This window comes from Taudactylus pleione, unplaced genomic scaffold, assembly GCF_031769625.1.
Source record: "Taudactylus pleione unplaced genomic scaffold, aTauple2 ptg000320l, whole genome shotgun sequence".
Taxonomy (NCBI): Eukaryota; Metazoa; Chordata; class Amphibia; order Anura; family Myobatrachidae; genus Taudactylus; species Taudactylus pleione.
In genome coordinates, this window is record NW_028284721.1 from 155,714 (window position 1) to 178,645 (window position 22,932).

The 22,932-nt window shown below is 49.0% G+C and overlaps 1 protein-coding gene across 3 annotated transcripts in view; it reads left to right on the plus strand.

Annotated features, from left to right (window-relative positions):
* Positions 1-6,278: 6,278 nt before the first annotated feature.
* TTBK1 (tau tubulin kinase 1) overlaps positions 6,279-22,932 on the plus strand; it is a 128,367-nt gene continuing 111,713 nt past the window's right edge. For 2 of the 3 annotated variants that reach the window (XM_088442987.1, XM_088442988.1), the window contains exon 1: positions 6,279-6,450. The gene's annotated coding sequence lies outside the window, so the exon portion shown is untranslated. Of the gene's footprint in view, positions 6,496-22,932 lie in introns of all 3 variants that reach the window. The other variant, XM_088442989.1, reaches the window with a different exon arrangement.

Consider the following 22,932-nt stretch of genomic DNA (forward strand, 5'->3'; position numbering starts at 1 on the left):
AAGAGAAACTGGCCGCCTGGACCTCGAACTGGATCGAACACTGTGTCATGCCCAGATGTACAGTATATAGGCTAAAACTGCTGGAACTTGGGCCAGTGGGCTATGGGTAGCGGGTGAGTGGAAATGGGAAGGCAATATATACGTCCTCTTCATACGTCTCTCCCAGGTGTTGGCGAGACCTACCCCAGGGCGTGGAGTCTAGTCCACTCGATGGTATTCACCACTGACCCCTCCTAGCGGGATGTAGATTTCGCTGCACCAAGTGAACAAGTCACGGACCCTGAGGCAGGTATCTGGAGAAAACACAGAGATAGATATGGGAGGACTATATAAAAGCACTGATGAGCAAGAATGATGCTCCAAAGACTGATATGTGAGTTGCACTGTTAATCAGCACCTGGTATGGGATGCTGAATAGCAATGGTAATCAGGACTTGGTATGAGACGCTGAGTGACGATAGTAATTGATAGTTGGTATAAGATGCCGTGGGGCGATGGCAGCCAGCACTTGGTATAAGACATTGAGAATTGATGGTAGTCAGCACTTGGAATGAGGCACTGAGAATCGATGATGATCGATAGTTGGTATGAGATGCTGAGTGGCAATGGTAGCCAGCACTTGATATGAAACACTGGGAATCAATGGTAGTCAGCACTTGGTATGAAACACTGAGAATCGATGGTAGTCAGCACTTGGTATGAAACACTGAACAGCAGTGGTAGTCAGCGCTTGGAATGAATAGCTGAATAGCGGTGGTAGTCACAAAGAGGGTTCACTGGGAAGGAACACTGCGGAGCCAGAGAGGCAGCCACAGTAGAAACCACTATAGGGGCGAAGTTGTACAGGTAACTTTCTGCTGCAGGAAGTGCCCTAAAATACCCCTTGGTAGCTGGTCATTGGCCAGTGACATTAGCTGACCTACCGCAAAACTACCATAGGAGAATACTGATCAGATGACGTGAACCAACATGGCGGCACCCAGGACTGCACCTGCAGCAACCAGCATGCACACATGAAAGCTCTAGCAGTCCCTGGGCAGAATACACAGCCACTACCTGTCTCCACGACTGACATCTGGATGCTTAGGAGCCTGAAGACACCATCGCAGATGTGAGTAACGGACGATCCCAGGCTGCATCCTGACACACTGGTTCAGAAATTCTCTGCAGCCTTTAGGATCCTCATCATACTTCAAGGGATTCGGAATTCCTATTGGTGCAGAAGCACCTGCAGTCTGTATAGTCACTGTGGGAGGTGGAGCTGATTGTACCAGAGGTGATTGAGCGACACCGACTCGTTGCATTACCGTTTGCAAACATTGTATAATCTGAGCCTGGTCTTGTTCTTGTTTCTCAACTCTGGCGATGAGGGTCTCAAACAAATCATGTGGTGAAAGATTACCAGCAGCATCCATGTTTTTGTTGGCCACAGTATTCTGTTGCAACTCTCGGGTAGATAATGGATGCAACCCATATTTAGGGATTGGCGTGACCTAATTCTGAGGCGCGGAGTCTAATGTGCCAGCGGTATTCTCCAGGGACCCTCATAAGAAGGTATGGACTTGGCTGCGTCTGACATACAGGTCGCAGCCCTCAGAATAGGTTCCCTTATACAGGTGCTTTTGTACTCTGGATGTAATGGAGAAGACTGTCAGCGTAGTCAACAGGCCGGGCAAAACCAAACGGACAAATCGGTACCAGGGAGCAGACGTATGCAGGTCACAGAGGGTAGTCAAGGTCAGAACCGGATAATCAATGCAGTACCAGGGATCAGACAAAATCGGAGTCACAGACAAAGCCAAGGTCAGGAGCAGGTAACAAAGAAAACACAGGAACGCTGGAGTAATGTAATGGAGCCTATACTCTGGCACAGGAGTGCTCCCAGGGTCTTCCTTATATAGGCAGAGCTTGAATAAGCCGCCTACTGTGACATCACCAAGAAGTATGTGTGTCTCTTTAAGTACTGTCAGGTCGACGCGTGCTCCCGCAGGGAGCCGCGACCGCCTGTACCATGCTGCCGGGGTGAGGAAGTACTACACAGCAGCGGGCGCCGGGGACTCCCCACCCACTGCCATGCCATAGACCAGTGCCGCCAGACCCGGTAAGTGCATGCCGGTGTCCGGCGCGCTGTGACTGTAAGAATGGGATAAAACAGTGCATGTGAGCCTGAAATGTGTACATCTTCTGACTCTGATACCCCTTTCACACTGCCAGCAAATAACCCGCGCAGCAACCTGGGTTACCTACCCTCCAACATGACCCGTTCCATCAGGTACATAATGCTCTGCTCCTGGACTTCCCAACTAATGTATGATTGCCATCACCTGTGTTGAACTAGGTAATTGATAAGACAGGTATTTCACCACAGGTGTCTGCAATCATAAATTAAGAGGGAAGTCCAGGAGCAGAGCATTTTGTACCTACTGGATCAGGTCATGTTGGATGGTCTGGGGTTACTGTGCAGTGTGAAAGAGCCCAGTTGAAATAGCCTGGGTTGAGCGAACACGAGTTCAACCTGGCTTCGGTGCAGTGTGAACGGGTAACCCGGGTTGAAACGATGCGGGTCCCATTCACTGCATAGGAAGAGCCAATGCTTGGACATGATCTCATCTCCCAGCGTCGGCTCAGCAGTGATTGCGATAACGTCATCGACCCGGCATTATTGCCGGGTTGTGCCACTAATCTGAAAGGGGTCTCAGCTGGGTCGCACCTGGGATGGACACGTGTACAAATCCCGAGTGCGACCCGGCATTTGCGAAGTGAAAGGGGTATGAGAGGAGAATACTTCTGTAATATCTGTACGCTGTGAATGGTCACTAGCACCTTTAGCCACAGGACATATGGCTGTATTCAATTACCGGCAAAAAAGTATCACCGATTAAGTAATTTTCGCCGGTTTCAACTTATCCCTGTATTCAATTGCGGAGACTTTTCACATGTGCGAAAAGTCGATGCAAAAGAACCTGCGAAAACTTTTCACCTATGAATAGGTGTCGATAATAAAGTGCAGAATTGGGGTTTTGGGGTACAAACTTCCAAAAACCACCCTGCACTCCTTGGACAGTCTCCCAAAGGTATTCTGTGCCAAAAATTTTTTAAAAAAGTACCGCAGGACACCCCCAAAAACTACTTTCATTTTGTAGACGAAAAAAAAAAAAAGTTGGGGGACGAACTTCTAAACTAGCGAAATAGACTCAGGGGGGGGACCCCAAGTATGCGCCAGGTGTTTTTGAGTTTGCAGGTGGTTGCGGAAGGCGGATTTTTCACGTTTTTTAAAAGTTCACATTATCCACTTTAAAAGATGCTTGCACCCATTTTCAGGTACCCCAAATTTGATGGTACTACTTTTTTTCCCAAAAAAACTTGCTTAATCCTATTTCAAAGACGCAAAATAACAGCTATTGACATCATTTAAACACCCAAAATACATGCAGCAGGACTATTCAGGTGTTCCTATAGTGAACCCCCATGTCAGAGCATCTTTTGGGTGGTGTCAGGCCATCATTTTACAAATTTGTCATTTTATCCACTTTCTCAGTAAGCCTCATAAAATGTGGCAGCCCACACCATCTGAGCAGCGTTGTATTTCTAGATGTAAGGGTTTTATTCTATTCTATACTCGCTGCTGGCCACTTTGGCGTCCTCGTTTAAAGAATAATTTGAGCAGATCTTGGAGCAGGATATGGGGATGTGTTAAGTGGATGATGACTGGGTGGATATTTTCGACAGTGGGTGGCTAAATCTTCTATAATTACTAATATAAAGGAAAATCACTTTTAAATATACCCAGACAGTGGAGCTCCTCATCTCTGTACCCGGATAGTGGAGCACCCCATCTTTCTGTATCCAGACAGTGGAGCACCTCTTCTATCTGTACCCAGACAGTGGAGCTTCCCATCTTTCGGTACCCAGACAGTGGAGCTCCCCTTCTATCTGTACCCAGACAGTGGAGCTCCCCTTCTATCTGTACCCAGACAGTGGAGCTCCCCTTCTATCTGTACCCAGACAGTGGAGCTCCCCTTCTATCTGTACCCAGACAGTGGAGCTCCCCTTCTATCTGTACCCAGACAGTGGAGCTCCCCTTCTATCTGTACCCAGACAGTGGAGCTTCCCATCTTTCGGTACCCAGACAGTGGAGCTCCCCTTCTATCGGTACCCAGACAGTGGAGCTCACCCTCTATCTGTACCCAGACAGTGGAGCTCCCCTTCTATCTGTACCCAGAGAGTGGAGCTCCCCTTCTATTGGTACCCAGACAGTGGAGCACCCCATCTCTCTGCACCCCATTTATTGGTACATTGTGGTGGTACATTGTGTCAGTCAGGGTTACATTTTATAGAGCGATGTTAAATTATGTCCCTCAGGGCTGTCTTAAATTGTGTACAACTGTGCTACATTGTGTCAAGATTGTAATTGATTGTGTTAGGGCTATGTTACATTGTGTCAGCCAGTGATATGCTACATTGTGTAAGTCAGATAGGTGCTACATTGTGTCAGGTTTGTGATACATTTTGTCAAGGCAGTATTTAATTAAGACAGTCAGGGTTGTATTGCACTATGCCAGGGCTGTATTACAGCCAGGATTGTGCCACATTGTGTCACAATTGTGTTACAGTTGTATCCCATTGTGTCAAACAGGTTTGTGTGGCATTGTGTCAGTAAGGGTAATGTCACATGGTATCAGTGTTGTATAACAATTTTTACGTCAAGGTTGTGTTACATTGAGCCTGATTGATAGGTGGACACAGTGGCATTGTCGTACGCAAGTGGTTGATGTTTTCAGTCTTCCCATTCATCCGAGTCTTACTGCGCATGCTTCCCAATGGTTGCCACACAAAGACGCAGATCATAATTGCTCACAGATGCAATGTTGGTGGGAGTTTTTGGGTGGTAACAGGGGGGTTACTAGCCAGACGCAGGCATGTAACGGTCATTGTTGTGTTACATAGTGTCAGAATTTATTGTTATGTGTTACATTGTGTTAGGGTTGTGTGTTACATTGTGTCAGTCAGCAGGGCTGTGTCACATTGGGTGAAGGTTGTGTTACATTGTGTTAGGGTTATGTGTTACATTGTGTTAGGGTTGTGTGTTACATTGTGTCAGTCAGGGCTGTGTCACATTGGGTGAAGGTTGTGTTACATTGTGTTAGGGTTATGTGTTACATTGTGTTAGGGTTGTGTGTTACATTGTGTCAGTCAGCAGGGCTGTGTCACATTGGGTGAAGGTGGTGTTACATTGTGTTAGGGTTATATGTTACATTGTGTTAGGGTTGTGTGTTACATACCCTAACACAATGTAACACCACCTTCACCCAATGTGACACAGCCCTGACTGACACAATGTAACACACAATCCTGACACAATGTAACACAGCTTTCACCCATTGTGGCATAACCCTAACTGATACAATGTAACACACAACCCTAACACAATGTATCAGTTAGGGCTGTGCCACAATGGGTGAAAGCTGTGTTACATTGTGTCAGGATTGTGTGTTACATTGTGTCAGTCAGGGCTGTGTCACATTGGGTGAAGGTGGTTAAGTTACACTATGTCAGGGCTGTGTCACATTGGAGGAAGGTTGTGTTACATTGTATTAGGGTTATGTGTTACATTGTTTTAGGGTTGTGTGTTACATTGTGTCAGTCAGGGCTGTGTCACATTGGGTGAAGGTTGTGTTACATTGTGTTAGGGTTATGTGTTACATTGTGTTAGGGTTGTGTGTTACATTGTGTCAGTCAGCAGGGCTGTGTCACATTGGGTGAAGGTGGTGTTACATTGTGTTAGGGTTATATGTTACATTGTGTTAGGGTTGTGTGTTACATTGTGTCAGTCAGGGCTGTGGCACATTGGGTGAAGGTTGTGTTACATTGTGTCAGGGTTGTGAGGTACATTGTGTCAGGATTGTGTATTACATTGTGTCAGTCAGGGCTGTGGCACATTGGGTGAAGGTTGTGTTACATTGTGTCAGGATTGTGTGTTACATTGTGTCAGTCAGGGCTGTGGCACATTGGGTGAAGGTTGTGTTACATTGTGTCAGGGTTGTGAGGTACATTGTGTCAGGATTGTGTGTTACATTGTGTCAGTCAGGGCTGTGGCACATTGGGTGAAAGCTGTGTTACATTGTGTCAGGATTCTGTGTTACATTGTGTCAGTCAGGGCTGTGGCACATTGGGTGAAGGTTGTGTTACATTGTGTCAGGGTTGTGAGGTACATTGTGTCAGTGGGTGTGTTGCAGGCTGTGACGTCAGTGCAGTGGCCGCGGTGCATTGTGGGAGTATCCGGATCCTCTGCAGCACCAGGGACAGCACCGGGCGCCCGCTACACGCGGATACTGGGAGTCGCCGGGTCACCAGTACACCCGGTACACGACGCCTGCATTCAGATGAGCCGCCCGGCGCTGCCCGCAGCTCAGACCCGAAGCAGGTCCCCGGGAAGACCGGAGCCCAGCGGTGAGCGGGGGGAGAGATGCCCGGGGAGGGAGTGACCTCTGCTGGGTGAGGATAGCAATAATATCAAGGGACATTACTGTTACCGGGCGCCCTGTATATGTATATGTATCTGGTTCTGGCTGCATCCATGGTCTGCTTGTTCAACAAGTTCCATAGATTGGGGATCATGTAGCCCAGTAACTGAGATATGGGTGATTCCATAGCCTAGGTACTGAAATATAGGGTATCCCACAGTCTGGGTACCAAGAGATGATGTGCTTCACTGTCTGGGTATAGCTAGATGGGGAGCTCTACTGTCTGGGTACAGAGAGATGGGGTGCCCCACTGTCCAAGTACCAAGAGATGGGGTGCCCCACTGTCTGGGTACAGAGAGATGGGGTGCCCCACTGTCTGGGTACAGAGAGATGGGGTGCCCCACTGTCTGGGTACAGAGAGATGGGGTGCCCCACTGTCTGGGTACAGAGAGATGGGGTGCCCCACTGTCTGGGTACAGAGAGATGGGGTGCCCCACTGTCTGGGTACAGAGAGATGGGGTGCCCCACTGTCTGGGTACAGAGAGATGGGGTGCCCCACTGTCTGGGTACAGAGAGATGGGGTGCCCCACTGTCTGGGTACAGAGAGATGGGGTGCCCCACTGTCTGGGTACAGAGAGATGGGGTGCCCCACTGTCTGGGTACAGAGAGATGGGGTGCCCCACTGTCCGAGTACCAAGAGATGGGGTGCTTCACAGTCTGGGTACCAAGAGATTGGGGACCCCACAGTCCAGGTACTGAGAGATGGGGCTCCCACAGTCTAAATATCGAGAGATGGGGGTAGCACAGTGTTGTTACCAAGACATGGGGGATCCCACAGACTGGGTACCAAGAGATTGGGGACCCCACAGTCCAGGTACTGGGAGATGGGGCTCCCACAGTCTGGATACCGAGAGATGGGGGTAGCACAGTGTTGTTACCAAGACATGGGGGATCCCACTGACTGGGTACCAAGAGATGGGGGATCTCACAGTCTGGTTACCAAGAGATGGGGGATCCCACAGTGTGGGTACTGTGAGATGGGTATCCCACAGTCTGGGTATCAAGAAATGGAGGATCCCACAGTCTGGTTACCAAGAGATGGGGGATCCCCCAGTGTGGGTACTGTGAGAAAGGGGATTCCACTTCACATAGTCTGGTTACTGAGAGATGAGTGATTCATAGTCTAGTTACTGAGAGTTGGGTTATTCCATACTTTAGGTACTGAGAGATGAGGGACCACATAGTATTTAGAGATGGCGATCCATATGTTGCGCTATATAAGAAACTGTTAATAAATAAATGTAACTATGTCTACGTAAACCCTCCAAACCTATAGTTTTAACAACACAAAAGTGCCCCACATCTAAATCAAATAATATCCATTGCATTGAGTATATGAAAGATCATTGGTTATTGGACAGTGTTTATGAACTTGAAAATTTCTTTCAATATATGGTATGAAGCACTTTGTGTTCTACGTCATTTTACTTGGTTAATGAGTTAGAAATGATTGACTTCTTAGGCTGAGAAGTTAGAACTGTGTGATTTCATATTGGTTAATGTTATAAATGGGTCACTTGATAGTCTGGATAATAAGTTAGATATACAAAATTTCATAGTCTAGTTAGTTTATTGGAAATAATTGATTTCCTAGTCTGCTTCATGAAATAGATATACAGTAGATGATTTTTTTTTAGTTCACTTATATAAAGCTGGGTAATTTCATAGCATGATTAATTATGTTAAGAGTGATTTCATAGTTTGGTTAAGGAGTAAAACTGGCCACACATAACAAGATTATTATTCCGACCAGCCAAATAGTTGTAACGAAAATTCGGTAATGTATGGGAGCAAACGACATTTGGAAGTTTGCTCATAAACTCCTTAAGATTAAATGAAACCGATTTAACAATTGTCCATTTGCTCCCATACATTACCAGATTTTAATTCCAACCAGCCAACTAGTCAGGTGGCTGGAATGATCTTAAAATGTGTGGCAGGTTTAAGAGAATAGTGATTTCATAGCCAGTATTGTTATGGTTGATGGTTGGCTCATTGTGTCTTTATTGTTATAGAAGATGGGTGGTTCCTAAAGACCCCCATACATCAGAGATTGATTGCAGCAATCGTGCAATTTGCAATCGATTGTGTATGAAAAGCTTTCCCTTTTTCAACCGATTGTGGCAATTCTGCAATCTGCAATCGATTGAAAAAGGGAAAGATTTTTATAGACAATCGATTGCAAATTGCACGATTGCTGCAATCAATCTCTAATGTATGGGGGCCTTTAGTTTTGTTAATATATTTAAGATATGCAATTTTATAGTGTGGAGATTGAGTGACTAGTGGGATGTAGCTGAGTGATTTAATTGAATAGTTACTGAATTATTTCATAGTCCGGTTAATAAGTTAGATTTGTTTTTTCCCATCGTCTTGTTACTGAGTTTTTGATGAGCTATTTCATAATCGCATTAGTAATACCCCTTTTCCACTGCTGCGTTAACCCGGGTTTTTGCTGGGTCTACCCAGGTCGCGGCACAATGGAAAAGGGTCCCTGAAAAATAACCCGGCAATCCACCCAGGTAGCTACCAGGGTCAGGCCCAGGATGGTAATGGTGCAGTGTAAACGGCGCAATCCAGGTTATCTGACCTGCGTCATGCCTAAAATGAGCTGATTGGTGGTTGTGGAGCAGTCAACTCCCACTTTTTATGACCTCATAAGTTTAGCAGGGCAGACCTGGGTTCAGTGTGAATGGTGCTGACCTGGGAATAACCCAGATCGAAGGTGCAGTGTAAACGGATCGGACCAGGGTTTTTGGTGGAAAAGGGGTATTAGTTAAAAATCTGTGGTTTTATAATGTGTTTAACAAATTAAAGAGCTGGTTAACGAGTGTCAGATGGGTAATTTTATGGTTTTGTTAATGAGTAAGATGAAAGATTACATGTTAGTTATATCATTGTCTGGTTATTCATTTAGTACTGGGTGTTTTAAAGTCTGGTGGATGAGGTCTTCCTAGGTATTTTCATAGTTTGGTTAATGTGTTGGTGTCATTGTCTAGTTAATCAGTTGACATGTGGTGATTTTACAGTGTGGTTACTGGGATAAAGCTGGTTCATTTAATGGTCTGGTTAATGGAAACTTGATAAATTCAAAGGATGGATATTGAGTTTACAAATTAATGTTATATTAATTCACTGTCTGGTTAGAGAACTAGCATTTGGTAATTTTATCGTCCTTATAAATGGCTAGAGATGTGTTGTTTATAGTCTGGTAAATGGGTTAGAGACGGTGGAATTCATGCTCAGGTTAATGAGTAATGGGAGTGGGTGATAAGTTTGAGTCTTGTGTGAGAGTTAAAAATTGGTGATTCCATTTTCATAGTTACTTAAGCTGTGTTATGTAATTGTCTTGTTAATGAGGGATGGGTGGCTTCAAACTATAATGAATTTATGCTGTGTATTAATGTATAGGTGGTTTCATAGCTGGGTAATAAGATAATTATCTGGGTTGTGAGCAAGCACTGAGGGCTCGATTCAGACCCATTCGCTAGATGCGTTCGCACACAGCCAGCCTATGCAAATCCGGCCAACCCATAGCAAGGCAGGCGATTGCACGGTAAGGCATTAGCACGCCCACTATGTCTTTGCTTGCGATCGCATTGTTTATGCAGATGCCCACCAGCCTGTCTTAAGACGCCCACTTGCACACGTCATCTCCAGGAAGTGTATGCAGCCATCGGTACATTGGGTACCATCGGAAGCGAACGCAGCGCTCGAGGTTGGCCATAACCTACTGCGAGTGCTTCAGTGTAAAATTCAGTCAAGTGACGTGTACTATGACGCTGCGTCTTAATTATGAACGCCTCTGAAACAGCGTTAAGACGCTCAGGCAAGCCTGAGTTCACACCTCCACTCCCCCATTTCTAGTGCCCAGCCCCTGACACCACCCACAAACGGCTTCTCCTGTCACTCAATCAGCCAGGCTGTCTATGCGCAGCGAGCAAACGCTTCCCGATCACTCGGACTGGTTCGCACATGCGCACTACGATGCGTACGCATGCGCAGAATGCAAACATCGACTGGCTGCGTGCAAACGCATCCTAGCCAGCGGTTCTGAATCGGGCCCTGAGTGATTTCTTGGTTGTGTTGCTAAACTACTACTTGTGGAACTAGTATTCTGCGAATATACTTGTTGATTGCCTAGTGCTGGATATGTTGATAATGAGCAATGACGTTGTGTCACATTAACTCAGATTCTTAATTAAGAAATTCTACTGTTGAGTGATTTATACTCTGTTGAAGTGGAGTTTGGTGAATTCGCCTCTTGGCGACAGAGGGCCTGATTCAGCATAAATCGCAATTGCAACCGCATATGCAGATCGGCCAATGGTGCGTACTGCTCATGTGCGTGCACTGCAGTGTGCGTACGCAGGACAGCATTGCGATTTCACTGCGATTACGCACACAGGGCCTTATTCAGCTTCGGAAAGGAATTGCAAAGCTGCTTTGCAATTCTGTCTGTGCAGATATGGTAATGCAGTATCACGCCTCATGCCGCATTACTTATACAACGCAGCATCGGACAATCTACGGAACATCGGCCGGCTAAGGTGACCTACAGGGTCACGCAGCCGGCCGCCGCAGATGAGAGGGAGAAGCCAGGAAATCTCCGTCAGCCGACAGAGATCCTGGCCTCTTCACTCCCCCCCCCAACGCCAGTGACACGCCTCCATTTCGGGAAATGGTGGCCATCGCCGCCCCCTCCCCGCCCACAAACGGCAGCAGATTGTCAATCACTGACAGTCAGCTGCCGCTCTGCGTACGTATATGTAGGACCCGTACTGCACATCATCGGGAATCTGCGTTCAGCAGTGCACTGCTGAATGAGGACCACAGAAAGAAATCCATTGGAGAGTGAGTGATGGGACGTCAGCATTTGGAGGTGGTGAAAGCGGAGTGGTCCGAGAAACGCAGGCATGCTAGTCCGTTTTGAACGCCGTTACATGGGGGGGCATAAATTAGCCACTGCGATGGCATACGCAGCTCCACTACACACTGTGTTACGACCAGACTTGCAATTTCTGAGACAGGGCAGGCTTGCTGTAATTCTGCACGAGGGGCCGATGTTACTCGATGCTACCAATGTGTACACAGGACTGCGAGGTATTACGGATGTGAGAAAGTGGTAGTGGGGGTCTCTATGCTGGCTAAGTGGTTGCAGACATTAGCATATTTTCACAGCCGCAATCGCAATAGAGATCCATGCTGACCTGATTCACTACGGAACGCAACTGCGAATGCAATAGCGATTACGCACGCAGTTCAACTGTGATAGTATGCTAATCCATTGCGTTCGCTATGCCCTCGCATCACTACACAGGGACGCCCACTTTGCCTTACACACATCCGTAATGTTTAGCAAGACTGCAAAACCATCGGTACAATAGAGTACCATCGCAGCCTCGCGCACACTTGCACAAGCTCTGACCTTGCTCAGATATTGCTAACTTCATCGCACGCTATGAGACCTGCATAGGCCATCGCAGTGGATAATTAATGCACCCACCCCATCACCACCCACAGGCGGCACTTTCCTGTCAATCACTCTGCGATGGGTCTGCGTAGTTACTGCCATCGCAGTCCCGTTGGCAGTGGCCGGTTCACTCCGTGCATTACTTATGCGAGCTGGGTTGTCCGAGCTGTGTTGGATAATCTGTGTAACATCGGCCTGCTAAGGTGACCCATGGGGTCACGCAGCCACCCGACGCAGTTGATGGAAGAGGCCAGGAAATCTCTGTCAGCTGATGGAGATCATGGCCTCTTCCCTCCCCTCCAAAGGCGGCGACATGCCTCCGTTTCAGGAAACGGAGGCCATTGCTGCCCCCTCCCTGCCATCAAATGGCAGCAGTCTTCTGCAAGTCTGCGAGCGTGATCACATACCCGTTCTGCACATGCGCTGAACGACGCCTGCACAGATTCCCGAACATCGGGAATCTACGTTCAGGCCCTCAGTGTACTGACAGAGAGGAGGGGGTCCAAACGGAGGCTGCACACAGGCCCCCTCCTCTCTTAAAACGGTGTCATGGGCTTCTTATGGGAGTGTCATGGGCGTGTTAAGGGAGTGTCACAGGCCAGAGCTATACCAGAGCTGTTAAAGTCAGTTTGTTAGTTAGTATTGAATAATATGTTAGGGGAATATTCACTAAAGATTGGTAAGGCTAATATTAATACATGCAAAATCAGGCGTGTTTTGCATGTACTACTATTAAATTTTTGCATAGTCTGTTTATGAACCGGTACTAGATAAAGTCTTAGGCCCTGATTCAGAGCCGGACGCAATTAGCGCTCGTTCGTCCAGAAAATAGGGGTGGCTATTCAAATCAACCGTTCGCTCTTTGCGGTCTGTTCACGCCTCTAGGTCTGAACGAGCGAACAAAACTTGCGGTCGTTTTTTGAAAAAATACGCCCCCTGGCCGCTCGCATCCTACGTCATGTCCGCTATTTATTAGATTAATCGAGTACATCGACCAGCGCATGAACTGCTCGCTATTCTTGTGGTTGGTTTTTCCTACCACAATTTTGCGAGCAGTTCTGACTATCAAAAAACCCAGTGACGCGGTCAATGATGCTGCTGTTTTAATTATGCACACCCATAAAACGCCCGTTTTGACCTTTAAGCACGCCTGCGTTCGGATCTCCACTCCCCGTTTTCAAGCACCTTCCCCTGTTACCACCCACATACGCCTCTTTCTGTCACTCAAATGATCAGGCATTCGCTATTTTGCGAGCACATGAATTTCGACCGCACTGACTGGTTTGCGCATGCGTATAACGATCCGTACGCATGCGCAGTTGGGCAAACATCGCTCGGAGCGAACGAGCGGCTCTGAATCAGGCCCATAGTGTACTTATGAACAAGTACTGAATAAAGTCATAGGACTCAATGATGATGTTTGTGCAGTTGAGGGATAATTTGCTGGTGCGCATGCTCAAAAAATCCTGAATTAGAACTGTTGAGGCAAACAGATGGGGGTTTCCGGGGGGGTTACTGGGAGGTGGCATGAAGTGCCATCTCATGGGCGTTTTATAGGAGTTCTGCGGGCACGTCAGTGAATGCGGCTACATTCCCAGATGCAGAGCCGCAGCCACAGAGGCCATGTTTAGCCGCAGTTCAGAAGGAGACACTGCCATAGGCTGGTGCAAGTGTCGATGGTGGACATGATGTTGCATAGATGGTGGAGTGTTTTGGAACCACCAGCGGATTTGCTCTGTTCTCTGGCATTGAAAGTGGGCGTCTCAGGGCTTGCACTGTCTGGCGCACACTAGTTCACTGAAATTAGCATTTGCATATTATCGCCACTGCGATCACAACCACGGCTGCATTAGTGTCCACCTCTGAATCATGCCCATAGTCTGCCAATGAACTGGATAAAGTTGTATTCTGGTAACGGGATAAAGTTATAGGACCAAATGTAATAGCCTGTGAGATGTGGGACACAGCGACACCACGACAATGTAGCTGCTAGTTTTAAAGTGGTCATATATATTTTTTTAAAAATTGCTGCTTTAAATCTAGCAGCCCACATCTCCAGTATCTTGCCAATGCCTGCACCTCGCAGATTGCTACATTTGGGCCACAGTCTGGTAATTAACTAGTGCTTGGGCTGTAGACTGGTATACAACTAGAACTTGGTAAAGTACAGTCTGGTAATGAACTAATACTTGATAAAGTTATTGGCCCTCATTCAGAGCCACTCGCTAGCGGCAGTAAGCTCGTTCCGAGCGATGTTCGCACATCTGCGCATGCGTACGGTTTTTAGTACGCATGCGCGAACCAGTCAGTGCGGCCGAAAATCGTTGGTACGCAATATAGCGAGGGCCTGCTATTTTGAGTGACAGAATGAGGCGTATGTGGGTGGTAACAGGGGAAGGTGCTTGAAAACGGGGAGTGGAGATCCGAACGCAGGCGTGCTTAAAGGTCAAAACGGGCGTTTTAAGGGAGTGCATAATTAATACAGCAGCGTCATTGACCACGTCACTTGGTTTTTTTTAACTCAGAACTGCTCGCAAAATAGCGGTTGAAAACACCAACCACAAGAATAGCGAGCAGTTCATACGCTGTACGATGTACTCGATTAATCTAATAAATAGCGGACATGACGTATGGTGCGTGCGGCCAGGGGGCGTTTTTATCAAATAAACGAGCGTATGTTTTGCTCGCTCGTTCAGACTTAGAGGTGGGAACAGACTGCAATTTGCGAACGGATCATTTGAATAGCCACCCCTTGTTTTTGAACGAACGACCACAAATAGCGAACGGCTCTGAATCAGGCCCATAGTCTGGTAATGAGCTAGTACTAGGTAAAGTTATATTATGGTAATGCGCTAGTACTAGGTAAAGTTATAGGGTCTTATTCAGACCCGGTCGCAAGCACCGATGTGCTCGCAACCGGGTCGATAGCCCTGCGCACGCGCAGCGGCTGTACTGCGCGCGCGCAAGCCCCGGAGCGAGAGAGAAATTCTCTAGCTCCAGAGCTCTCTACAAAAGGGGTGGCTGTCGACAGCTCACCCCGTTTTGTAGGCGGGCCGGGGGGGTGGTTTCCAAAATGGAGGCGCCTACCGTTTTGTGGGCGGCCACACTGACATCATCAGTGATGTCAGTGGGGAGTTTCCTGCTCTTTCGCTTGTGGCTGCCGAGATCCAACCTTAGGGTCTCGTCGCAAGCCCCGATGGTCGCGATGGTGTTCACCATCGCAATCAACAACCTGGTCGGTCGTTAAACTGTGGGTGGTAACCCACAGCTTACCTAACGACCAGGAGGCCGCACTTCAAAAATGAAGCGGCCGCCCTCATTCAGAACGAGCGCTTGCTTCTTGCGAGCGCCTCTGGATGAGGGCCATAGTCTGGTAATGCACTAGTACTAGGTAAAGTTATAGTCTGGTAATGCGCTAGTACTAGGTAAAGTTATAGTCTGGTAATGAGCTAGTACTAGGTAAAGTTATAGTCTGGTAATGAGCTAGTACTAGGTAAAGTTATAGTCTGATAATGAGCTAGTACTAGGTAAAGTTATAGTCTGGTAATGAGCTAGTACTAGGTAAAGTTATAGTCTGGTAATGAGCTAGTACTAGGTAAAGTTATAGTCTGGTAATGAGCTAGTACTAGGTAAAGTTATAGTCTGGTAATGAGCTAGTACTAGGTAAAGTTATAGTCTGGTAATGAGCTAGTACTAGGTAAAGTTATAGGACTTCATTCAGACCCGCTGGCAAGCAGGCCGATGGTGAGGCCCTGCGCACGCGCAGCGGCCGCAGTACGCATGCGCTAGCTCCGGAGCGAGTGACAAATTCACTCGCTCTGGGGCTCGCTACAATAGGGGCGGCTGTCGATTGACAGCTCGTCCTGTTTTGTAGGCGGGGAGGAGAGGTGGCCGGACAAACGGAGGGGTTCCTGAAGGAACGCCTGCCATTTGTAGGCGGCCCTACTGACATCAGCAGTGATGTCTGTAAGTAGCTTCCTGCTCTGTTAGAGCAGGAAGCTGCCTGGGGCTTGCGGTAGACGAGACCCGACCCCAAGGGTCTCGTCGCAAGCCCCGATGGTCGCGATGGTCTCGACCATCGTGACCATCACCTAGTCACTCACTAAAGCCTTTCAAAAGAAAAGCGGCCGCCCTTATTCAGAGCGAGCTCACATTTTGCGAGCTGCTCTGAATGAGGTCCATAGTCTGGTAATGCGCTAGTACTAGGTAAAGTTATAGGTACTCATTCAGAGGCGGTCGCACGGAGCGATTTGTTGTAGCGAGCGATGTTTTTTTCAACTGCGCATGCGTTTACATGGCAGTGCGCGTGCGCAAACCTGTCTTCCCGACCGCAATCCTCTTGCTCGCTAGTCACTACGAGGTCGTAGCTGTGATTGACATTTCGTGCTGTTTGTGGGTGGTTACAGAGGAAGGTGCTTGTGAACGGGGGTGTGGTGGTGCGCACGCAGGCGTAGTTGACCTTAAAAAGGGCTTTTTAAGGGCGTGCATATATTACTGAGCGAGTCATCACACACGTCATCTCGTTGCAATAACGACGCTACTGCTCGCAGAGCTAAGGGTAGCCCAGGGTCTACGTTAAGCATTGCGAGTGCTGGCGATGGTTTCTGCCTCAACCGATGTTTGTAGGCAATTAACAATGTAACAGGTGTTAATCGTGCTGACGTAGGTTGCCGCCTGCGACCGACTCTGAATTAGGCCGTAGAGATAGGAGGTGTGCTTTCATTGTTGTGGGTGTTTCCGCGCTTACGACGTGCGTTGCGACTGAGCGCTCGTTTTGCATATTCTCGATCACTTTGGGTGTGACCTATCGCTCCCGTGCGACCGCCTCTGAGTGAGGTCAATAGTCTGGTTATGCGCTAGTACTAGCTAAAGTTATAGGAGTTCATTCAGAGCCTCTTGCTAGATGCGATCACTCACATCCAAAATGGGGCCCAGCATGCAAAAACCACGTTCGCAAGGCAATGTTACAGGACGCCCTTTATGTGTTAGCGAGCAGTGCCTAAGCGCTCGCAAGCTCGTGTAATACCGCCCCCTCTACTCTCGCCGACGTCATATCCAGGAAGTGAATAAGACCATCGGTAACATCGAGAGCCATCGGAAGCACTCGCGCGGCTTAGGGTAGGCCTTGGCTCCCGCAAGTAATGAGAATGCTTCAGTCAAAAAAAGATGCCAGGTGACGCGTACAATGACCCAGCTTTGAAATTATGCACACCCATAAAACGCCGTTATGAAGGCCAGACACGCCTGCGTTCGCACTACCACTCCCCCGTTTACAAGCACAGTCCCCTGTTACCACCCACAAACGGCACTATCTGTCACTCAAAGGAGCGATCTGCCTTTGTGCTACGAGCGCTCTATTCCTGATCGCAGTGAGTGGTTTACACACACGCACTGCGACTAATGCGCATGCTCAGTTTGCAACAATCGGCCGCCTGCGAGCGATCGCCCCTTAGCGATCAGGTCTGAATCAGGTCCATAGTCTGGTAATGGGCTAGTACTAGGCAAAGTTATAGGCCCTCATTCAGAGGCACTCGCAAGAAGCGAGCGCTCGTTCTGAATGAAGGCGGCCGCTTGTATGTTTAAGTGCGGCCTCCTGGTCGCTAGCTAAGCTGTGGGTTACCACCCACAGCTTTAGCGACCGACCAGGTTGATGGTGGCGATGGTCAAGACCATCGCGACCATCGGGGCTTGCGACGAGACCCTAAGGTTGGGTCTCGGCAACCGCAAGCCCCAGGGAGCTTCCTGCTCTGATCGAGCAGGAAGCTCCCCACTGACATCACTGCATCACCCCCCCGCCACGCCTACAAAACGGGCCGAGCTGTCGATCAACATCGACAGCCGGCCCTTTTGTAGTGAGCTCCGGAGTGAGAGAGTTTCTCTCTCGCTCCGGGCTTGCGCACGCGCAGTGCGGCCGCTGCGCGTGCGCAGGGCCTAAACATCGACCAGGTTGCGAGCGCTCAGCGCTTGCGACCGGGTTTGAATGAGGACCATAGTCTGGTAATGAACTAATACTAGGTAAATTTATAGCCTGGTAATGGGCTAGTACTAGGTAAAGTTATAGGCCCTCATTCAGAGCCACTCGCTAGCGGCAGTACGCTCGTTCCGAGCGATGTTCGCACATCTGCGCATGCGTACGGATCGTTATACGCATGCGCGAACCAGTCAGTGCGGCCGAAATTCATGTGCTCGCAATATAGCGAATGCCTGCTATTTTGAGTGACAGAATGAGGCGTATGTGGGTGGTAACAGGGGAAGGTGCTTGAAAACGGGGAGTGGAGATCCGAACGCAGGCGTGCTTAAAGGTCAAAACGGGCGTTTTATGGGTGTGCATAATTAATACAGCAGCGTCATTGACCACGTCACTGGGTTATTTTATAGGCAGAACTGGTCGCGAAATAGCGGTTGAAAAAACCAACCACAAGAATAGCGAGCAGTTCATACGCTGGTCGATGTACTCGATTAATCTAATAAATAGCGGACATGACGTATGGTGCGAGCGGCCAGGGGGCGTTTTTAACAAATAAACGAGCGTATGTTTTGCTCGCTCGTTCAGACTTAGAGGTGTGAACAGACTGCAATGTGCGAACGGATCATTTGAATAGCCACCCCTTGTTTTTGAACGAACGACCACAAATAGCGAACGGCTCTGAATCAGGCCCATAGTCTGGTAACGAACTAAGGGCCTGATTCAAACCCGCTCGCGAGCACATATCGCTCGCAAGAGGGTCGATGGCCGGACAGCGTGCACGCGAGCCCTGTAGCAAGTGAATTTTCACTCGCTGCGGGACTCACTACAAGACCGGGCGGCTGTCGATTGTGATTGACAGTTCACCCCATTTTGTAGGCGTGCAGGGGGGGTGGCTGGACAAATGGAGGCGTTCCTGAAGGAACGCCTGCCAATTGTGGGCGGCCCTACTGACATCACCAGTGATGTTAGTAGTGAACCTCCTGCTTTATTAGAGCAGGAAGTTCACTGGGGCTTGCGGAGGACGAGACCCTACCACAAGGGTCTCGTCGCAAACCTGATGTTCGCGATAATCGCGACCATCGCCAAGCTGCCCACTAAAGCTGTGGGTGGTTACCCACAGCTTAGCGAGCGGCCTGGAGGCCAGTGATAAAAAAACCCCGTCCCACCCTGATTCAGAGCGAGCGCTCGCAAACAGCAAGCGCCTCTGAATCAGAGCCTAATACTTGGTAAAGTTTTAGGGGCTTATGTAATAGGTTGCGAGCTGCAGCCGAAACGGGAATTGCTGCAAGTGTTCCCATATTTTTAAATCGGCAGTCTTTTTAAATATGATTGCCACTTTAAAATACGGGTATACTCGTACGCTGGCAAGTGGGTTGATGTTCCCCACTGCGCATGCGCACGACGGAGGGAGCTCCGTCGTGCGCATGCGCGAGACCCGACGAGCGAAGGACTTTCCTTCGCTCGGAGTGTCTCATCAAAGGGGGCGTGCTGTCGATGGTGACTGACAGCATGCCCCCTTTGGTGGGCGTGCCGGGGGCGTGCCTGCCAGACGGAGGCGTTCCCAAGTGAACGCCTACCGTCTGAAGCCGGCCCTACTGACATCACTAGTGATGTCAGTGGGAGTGATTTTGGCTCTGATAGAGCCAAAATCACTCCTGGCCTTGCGGTTGAAAAACCCGACCGCAGGCTTTTACTCGCAGTTCCGATGGTCAAGACCATCGCGACCATCATTTTGCACGCTCGTATATGCTGTGGGTGGCGTCCGGCTCTGAATCAGGGCCATAGTCTGGTAATGAGCTAGTACTGGGTAAAGTTATAGTCTGGTAATGAGCTAGTACTGGGTAAAGTTATAGTCTGGTAATGAGCTAGTACTGGGTAAAGTTATATTCTGGTAATGAGCTAGTACTGGGTAAAGTTATAGGGCCCGTTCAGAGCCGCTCGCAAGCGGCCCAATGGTTGCCCACTGCGCATGCCCGCGTCCGGCGTGCGCATGCCCCGCTGAGCGACTGAAGGTCAGTCGCTACGGGGGCTCGCAACAAGACGGGGCAGCTGTCGATGTTGATTGACAGCTCACCCCGTTTTGTGGGCGGGTATGGGGGTGGCGGCTGGACAAACGCAGGCGTTCCCTTAGGAACGCCTGGCGTTTGTAGGAGGGCAGCTAGACCCTACCCCAGGGTCTCGTCACAAGCCCAATGGTCGCGATAATCGTAACTGTCTCCAGCCTGCTTGCACAAGCTGTGGGTGGTCACCCACAGCTTTGCGAGTGGCCGGAGATAAAAAAAACCAAAAAAACAAACGCCCACATTCAGAGCGAGCGGCCACCAGCAGCGACCGGCTCTGAATGAGCTTCATAGTCTGGTAAAGAGCTAGTACTGGGTAAAGTTATAGTATGGTAATGAACTAGTACTGGGTAAAGTTATAGGGCCTGATTCAGCAAGGAACGCAGTTGCTTATACGCATGCAATTGTCCGATTGTTGCATTCTGTGTATGCATTGCATTGTGCGTGCGCAAACCGGCCACTGTGATCGGGACTGCAATCGCAGTGACTACACAGACCCATCACAGAGTGATTGACAGGAAGTGCCATTTGTGGGTGATGGGGGGGGGGGTCAGCCGAACGCAGACGTGCCAGTACATTTCAACGCCGTGGCAGGGGCGTGCATAAATTAGCCGTTGCGATGCCCTACGCAGCCTGAGGCCTGATAGTGTGCGCTGAAGTAAGCAATTCCTGAGTAAGGTCTGACCTGTCTTAAATGTGTGTGAGGCTTCGATGGTACTCGATTGTACTGATGTTTTTGCAGTCTTGCTAAACATTACAAATGTGCGTGTAGGTGAAGTGGGCGTTGTTATGTAGTGATACGGCGGCATAGCGATCGCTATGGATTAGCATAAATGCGTAGTAAAACTGTGGGCGTACTCTATATTACGATCCTTGCTGAATCAGGCTTATAGTCTGGTAATGAGCTAGTACTTGGTAAAGTTATAGGCCCTCATTCAGAGCCGTACGCTCTGAGCAGAGCGCACGCTCTGAATGAGGGCCGGGCTCCATTTTCATGGAGCGTCCTCCTGGACGCTCGTATAGCTGTGGGTCACCACCCACAGGCTATACGAGCGTGCATTGTGATGGTCGCGATGGTCTTGAATTTGCGAGCCGGAGCCTGCGGTTGAGGTTTTCAACCGCAAGCTCCGGAGTGATTTTGGCTCTATCAGAGCCAAAATCACTCCCACTGACATCACTAGTGATGTCAGTGGGCCGGCTTTTGACGGGAGGCGTTCCCGTGGGAACGCCCCCGTCAGGGAGGCACGCCCCTGGCACGCCCACCAAAGGGGGCGTGCTGTCAATGCGTCATCGTGGCTCCGCCCCCTCTTCACAATGCCGGAAAAAAGGCATTGTGAAGCAGGGGGCGGAGCACGATGACGCGATTCAGCGCGAATCGCGTCATCGGGACCCCCGCCAGCGGGGGTTTTTACTATTAGTCTGGGGGGGTAGGCGGCAGCCGGGAGGCTTGCCTGCCTTTCCGGGGGGTCGGGAGCGGCACCCGATATTCGGGAGGCTCCCGACCAAATCGGGAGGGTAGGCAAGCCTGATCTATAGCCTGCGTGCATACATCATATCTATAGCCTGCGTGCATACATCATATCTATAGCCTGTGTGCATACCTCATATCTTTAGCCTGTGTGCATACATCATATCTATAGCCTGCGTGCATACATCATATCTATAGCCTGCGTGCATACATCATATCTATAGCCTGCGTGCATACATCATATCTATAGCCTGCGTGCATACATCATATCTATAGCCTGCGTGTGCAGCTTTGCAATTTGAGTTCCTTACTGAATCAGGCCCATACTCTGGTAAGGAACTAGTACTAGGTAAAGTTATAGTCTGGTAATTAACTAGTACTGGAATAAGGGCCTGACTCAGGAGGCGACTCCAATGTTTACTCTGTTGGGCAATGTTTTTCATACTGCACATGTGTATATACGGATGGTCACATTGAGAATTTATTCGCAAAATGATTGACAAGAAGAGACCATTTGTGGGAGGTAATGGGGAGGTGGTGACTGAAACGCAGGTGTGTCACGACTGCTTTCTGGGCGTGGTCTCTGCAATTATGTACGCAGTTGTGAAAGCTCCGGCATCTCAGTTCCGATTGATGCAGCATCGGTTTAGAATAGATTACAGGAGGCGTCTATTTGCACAAGATACCTTCTGCAGCATTAGCATGTTTACTCCCAGCACACAGCTGCTGTGTGTACAGCTGTCAGGCCCATAATCTTTGAAAGCACTAGTAAAGCCATGAGTTCATTACCAGACTATGGGGGAAATTTATCAAAGCTTGGAGAGAGGTAAAGTACCAACCAATAAGCTTCTGGACAGGGCTGTTACTAGGGGTGTGTGAGAGGTGCCGACGCACAGTGCGCAGGGCTGGGTGGCACCATGCACCCAGGATCGCTCCTGCAGTGCACCCAGAGCTTCCTTTGGAAGCTTCTGCCAGGCACCATTCAGTCTAAATAGCCGGAATGTCCTCAAGATGCTCCGGTCTTGTGGTGTTCGTAGCCCCGTCCCCTCTGCACGCCATACTGACGTAATGCGCTTGACGTCATGCGGGGGCCAGCACAGGGTGCAGTTGAGCCCTGTTACGGCACTGCTTTTAACTGACCTTTTACAGGCTGTGTTTGAAATATGACAGTTAGGAGCAGATTGGTTGGTACTTTATTTCTCTACAAGATTTGACAAATCTCCCCCATAATCTGGTAATGGACTAATTGTGGATTTAATCATTACTAAAGAACGAGTACTCGGTATAGGGCCTGATTCAGAGATGTTGTCTTTATCACAGCACAGCAGCTGTGCTACAATATGCAAAAGCCGCAGAAGGCATCTTAAGTAATAAGATGCCAACTGCCAGCTTTTCTGATGCAATACTCCGTACGGTACAGAGACGCAGCCATCGATCAA